We start from the raw sequence: 6,000 nt of genomic DNA, 5'->3' as shown, positions 1-6,000 counted from the left end.
AAAATGATGTTTTATAAACACATTCTACCAGTATACGAAGTTTAAAAGTGTTAAGTTAACTAGAAATTGTGTTGAAAACTGCCGTTCAAAAGGAAAAGATCCGTAAATTCTTGAAAGAACAACTTTCTTGAAGAAAGGTAGGTATAGGGATTAGTGCAAGGTCCATGTGTGAGACACATAGATGCTGAGAATAGGAAAACTAAATGGGATAGTGGAAGTTAGCATACAAAGCTGCTACTATTATAATTGGTAATAAGAAAAACAGCCCAAGGAAATAGTACGTGTGACCGGAGTTTTGGCATGTGTTTGAGATAGGCGCCAGCTGTCAAGTATATCACTTTTATTTTTACTTAATGGATCCTATCAAGTGGCTAACATTTTCGATAAATGCTTAACTGGCATTATTATTGTCACAATATTGTACTTGTAACATGTGCATTCGTTCTTGCAATTGTGTATACAACGTTTAACGTTTGTCTTCCATGCTGGTATATCTGTAGGTGTACATACACGTGCCTGTGTGTGTATTTACACGAGAGAGTCTTCTTTTATTGAACAATTTAACGAATGATAGCTTACTGTTGCATATAACTGTTTAGAATCAGTACCACAGTTTATAAACTCTTTATTTTAGAGCATACAGGAAAAAAAAGGCTGTGGCATAAAACACGAGCTCTTAGGAACAGACATTTTGTGTCTCTGGTTTAAAGAATTTCAAGTTAACGGTATGTAAAACTGAACGCCTGTTTTTGTATAAATTGCAGTACTTTTAGCCTCTTAAATTTGATGTTTAGGTATCTTTAAATGAAGTTTATATGGATGTTGAGGTATTGTTGTAGATTAAATAAATGAACAAAACTCATAGCCATTGAAAGAGTATCAGAGAAAGATTGATCAGAGAGTAGGAACGAGTAGGATTTCGAGGCAGTTGAAAACCGACCACTTAGCTGACGAACATTTATTTATTTTACTTGCTGTAATACCACAATGCAAATGGAATTTCGATAAGTTTATAAAGATGTAAAGTCAATTTATGCATTTAGTTATTACTGTTTTTTGGGGGTTTTTTTTGCGAAAGATGTTAGAGAGATGCTGACTAATTTCATGGATATTTGTTTTCATTTTATCAGGATGATTAAAAGTTAATTTTGGAATAAATGCCCCAACACATTACAAAAAACGAATTTTTGAAAACTTCTTTTTGTTGAATCTTCTACCCTAAGGTTTAAAACTTCATTCAGAGTAAAAAAAAAAAATTGTTTAGATGAGAAAATTACGATTTCATACTTTGGGGAATAAAATGAAAGGAATTTAGATTTTTTTAATCTAGAATCTTAATCTCGAATATTCAGAACGTAGAAATCCATAGTAGTTTTCAAATAAAAAGAAATTGGAGTGCTATTTATTTGGAGACTGAATAGAAAAAAGGGTGGGGCCTCTCACTATTTTTCGACAACAATTATTCTTGAAATATAAATTTGTATCTTTGTTTATATTTCATTTTGTTTTCGGGGATCTTTTCATTTTGAAAGCCAGATTTTTCTAGTTAACTAAATAATTTGAAACTTCGTATACTGGTAGAATGTGTCAAAAGAAAACAATAATTTCAACTAGTTTTTTTGACAAAAATGTATTTTATAAGTTTAAACGTAGTTTAAATCTGCGAATTTTAACCAATCGTATTGTCTGTTTTCATTTGAAATTATTAGCTGCATGGTGTTACTGTACGTAGACAGCTATTTTGTGAGTGGGTAAGCAGTAAGCAAACAGCTGTGGTAGATGTGGTTATCTTGGCAGTGGTGGTGGTGTAGTGGTGACAGTGGATGTGTATGATGGCAGCAATTATAGTGTTGGTGTTTTTGTAGAGGTGGTGGTGGTGGCGGCAGTGGATGATGATGATAATGATGATGATAGTAGTAGTAGCATTGATTATGTTAGGATGTCTCATGGATGGTAGTGTTGAAGACATTGCAGAGTGTAGTGGTGGTGAAATTGGTGATTTTGAATATGATGCTGGTATTGATCTTGGGGTTGTGGTTGCAGAAGATGGTTGTGGTGGTGGCATTGGAGGTTGTAGTAATGGTTGTAGTGGTGGTTGTGAAGATGATTCTGATATTGATAGTCTTTGCATTGAGGTGGTGGCAGAGTCAGAGTAAATAATAAGAGCCCAGTTAACACAAGATTCTTAAATTTCGGAGATCATAAGATAGAGAGCAAGAAGTTAAAAGTTCCAATACTGGCCCAATTCCTACACCCCAGATTCTTCAACTATTTTATAAGAAAGAGGTTAATGGCAGGATAGGGATTCAGCTTAAAAATAAATTGTATAACAAAAAATACATAAATAAATTACTGATCCAACGATGTAATTTTAGTATGTGTGTATGTATGTATGTATGTGTGTGTGTGTGTGTGTGTGTGTGTAAGCAATGCAAACAAGGGAAAATAATTTAAACACTCATTTTATATATACTAAGACTTTCAAAAAGAATTTAGCTATTTAGGATCTGCACAAATTTTATATATACTCCACGAAGTTTGAAAGTGTTTAGTTACGATAAGCGGATGTTTACATTTTAGCTATTTACATGTTTACGTTAACTACGTCACAAAATAGCTGTTTACGTCACAGTAACAATATTTTGAGAGGCAGTAAATGATATGAAGTCGAAAGAAAGAATATCATTGGTTAAAATTCGAATTATTAAACAACGTTAAACTTAGAAATTACAATTCCGTTTTCATGTTGGTTTACAATTATGTTTTCTTTTGACACATTCTACCAGTATACGAAGTTTCAAATTGTTTAGTTAACTAGGAAAAGCTGGCTTTCAAAATGAAAAGATCCGTTTTGGGTAAAAAGGAACGACTGTGGGCCAAATAAATGCATCTAGTTTGGGGTTACAGTTCCTTTAATTACTCAGGATAGTTTCTTTTGATTTTGTTTATCGAAACCTACAATCACATGTTCGAATGAAGTCAGTTATATCGATTTCAATACTTCAACTGATAATTACTTTATCAACTCTGCAAATGTTTTCTGCTTGGAAATTTGCGGATTCTACATACACACATGAAGCAGGTAAGAATATGCAAGGCTTTTTGCAAGCACGTGCGCGCGCGCGTGCACACACACACACACACACACAGACAAGAACAAGCATGCACACACAACCCTTTAGCTTTCTTCTCCTCCTCCCAGTTTATCAGCTGTCATGGAGGTCCTGAAGATATCCAGAGTGAATTGTCGAGTTGTCATGGAAACAACTGAATGCTTGCTTTGGTTTTGTTGAGTTAAAATGAAGGAATGCCAAAAAGCGTAATTACCATAGGGTGTTTTGAATGACCATCTATCAATTCTGCTTTCCAGTGAACTCGCAATAGTTTGTAAGTTAGCAAAATTTGCATATCTGAGAGATAGAACAGTCAGTAAAGTTAACCCTCTTTATTTAGTTGGTACTTTATTAACTACAGGGACAAAAGGTGCAGTTGACTTTGGTACATTTTGAACTTAAAAATATAAATAGGCACAACTAAATACTATATAACACAAGGCTATATTTGTCACATGGACTTAATTGGGTACATGAGAAAAGATGGACTGCAAAAGCCAGGTGTGTTTTATACTAATTGACATAATCAATGCTACTACTACTATCATCATCATTATCATCATCATTATCATTATCATCCACTGCCGCCACCACCACCACCTCTACAAAAACACCAACACTATAATTGCTGCCATCATACACATCCACTGTCACCACTACACCACCACCACTGCCAAGATAACCACATCTACCACAGCTGTTTGCTTACTGCTTACCCACTCACAAAATATGGTGTGGTAGAATTTCTTGAATTGAAAAGAAAAATATAAAGTTATATGATGTATGTCATATAGCGTGCTCTTCAATACAAGCATACACATTACATAAGAAAATCTGGTTTGTATTTTTCAGGAAGTCCTTCTATGAATACCAAGTTTCACTTGTGTTCTGAAGATAATCATAAGAAAACTGTCTATATAAGCTGAAATTCCAAGTCATGTAGATCAATTGCATAGTAGAATTACTTAAATTAAACAAGAATACACACACACACACAGACAAGAACAAGCATGCACACACAACCCTTTAGCTTTCTTCTCCTCCTCCCAGTTTATCAGCTGTCATGGAGGTCCTGAAGATATCCAGAGTGAATTGTCGAGTTGTCATGGAAACAACTGAATGCTTGCTTTGGTTTTGTTGAGTTAAAATGAAGGAATGCCAAAAAGCGTAATTACCATAGGGTGTTTTGAATGACCATCTATCAATTCTGCTTTCCAGTGAACTCGCAATAGTTTGTAAGTTAGCAAAATTTGCATATCTGAGAGATAGAACAGTCAGTAAAGTTAACCCTCTTTATTTAGTTGGTACTTTATTAACTACAGGGACAAAAGGTGCAGTTGACTTTGGTACATTTTGAACTTAAAAATATAAATAGGCACAACTAAATACTATATAACACAAGGCTATATTTGTCACATGGACTTAATTGGGTACATGAGAAAAGATGGACTGCAAAAGCCAGGTGTGTTTTATACTAATTGACATAATCAATGCTACTACTACTATCATCATCATTATCATCATCATCCACTGCCGCCACCACCACCACCTCTACAAAAACACCAACACTATAATTGCTGCCATCATACACATCCACTGTCACCACTACACCACCACCACTGCCAAGATAACCACATCTACCACAGCTGTTTGCTTACTGCTTACCCACTCACAAAATATGGTGTGGTAGAATTTCTTGAATTGAAAAGAAAAATATAAAGTTATATGATGTATGTCATATAGCGTGCTCTTCAATACAAGCATACACATTACATAAGAAAATCTGGTTTGTATTTTTCAGGAAGTCCTTCTATGAATACCAAGTTTCACTTGTGTTCTGAAGATAATCATAAGAAAACTGTCTATATAAGCTGAAATTCCAAGTCATGTAGATCAATTGCATAGTAGAATTACTTAAATTAAACAAGAATACACACACACACACACGCGCAAAATGTGTGTGTGTACTATGAACGAGTGTGATACATTGTCAAAAAATAAAAAGTGCACTCAAAATAGAAACTAAAGGTTATATAGTTTTATAGTGATCATACAAACAAATGAATTTGCATAACTCCTTGTATGAATCTGGGTAGGCTGTGGTAATGAGATGATTCTGCTTTGGGTCAGGAACATTTGCTAATACTTATCTGTCACTCTCTCTTTATTTTCTCTCCTTGTTTCTTTTTGCGTTCCTTTCTGTGGAAGGGCGTAGGCTCGAAACGTAAAAGACTTTTTCACTTCCTGAGCGTTAAAATAATACATCTGTTTATAGTCTACACCACCTGTCTTCCTCTTTTGTTTTTTTTGTGAATTCTCTCTATATGTGCCCAGAACCTAACTTCTATGTTACTCCAAGTCAAACTGTGGTGATGTAATCAGTACTTATTTCAAGAACAAAAGTCAACATGCTGAAATCTAGGACCATCAGGTCTCCTACTTTAACTCTTCCTCATCTGAACTATTTTTTCTCCGTACAAATGGCCTTATAATTTCTAAAATTATATTTACAGTATCCTGACCCCCACCAAAAAATGTCAGTTGGTACAGAATATACTTACTCTAAATTAAAATCTAATTCAAAATATGAAACTTTTTTCTGTTTTCATACAATTTATATATAATAGGAGACATGGAAAAAATGATAGTTTATTTGCAGACAATCTTAATGAAGAGGCTGCTACTAATATTTGCACAAGCTATTGCAAGTGCCAGTCAAATCTCTCAGAAATCACTCCCTTAAATGAAATCTGTATCGAACAATATAGTTTGTGCCTTTCATGATGTTTTTTCAAATATGACTAATCTGAGGTCACACAACACCTAAGTTTATTCCGTGCTGAGGAAGGAAGACCTAGATACAATACTCAAATTTCCTTTAAATAAC

The 6,000-nt window shown here is 34.3% G+C and overlaps 1 protein-coding gene across 1 annotated transcript in view; it reads left to right on the top strand.

Moving 5' to 3' along the window:
• Positions 1 to 650: 650 nt before the first annotated feature.
• LOC115216696 (endoplasmic reticulum aminopeptidase 1) overlaps positions 651 to 6,000 on the top strand; it is a 1,296,444-nt gene continuing 1,291,094 nt past the window's right edge. Inside the window, exon 1 of the mRNA XM_029786223.2 lies at positions 651 to 725. The gene's annotated coding sequence lies outside the window, so the exon portion shown is untranslated. The remainder of the gene's footprint in view (positions 726 to 6,000) is intronic.

This window comes from Octopus sinensis, linkage group LG10 (assembly GCF_006345805.1).
Source record: "Octopus sinensis linkage group LG10, ASM634580v1, whole genome shotgun sequence".
Lineage (NCBI taxonomy): Eukaryota > Metazoa > Mollusca > Cephalopoda > Octopoda > Octopodidae > Octopus > Octopus sinensis.
This window is presented reverse-complemented; position numbering and strand designations above follow the sequence as displayed.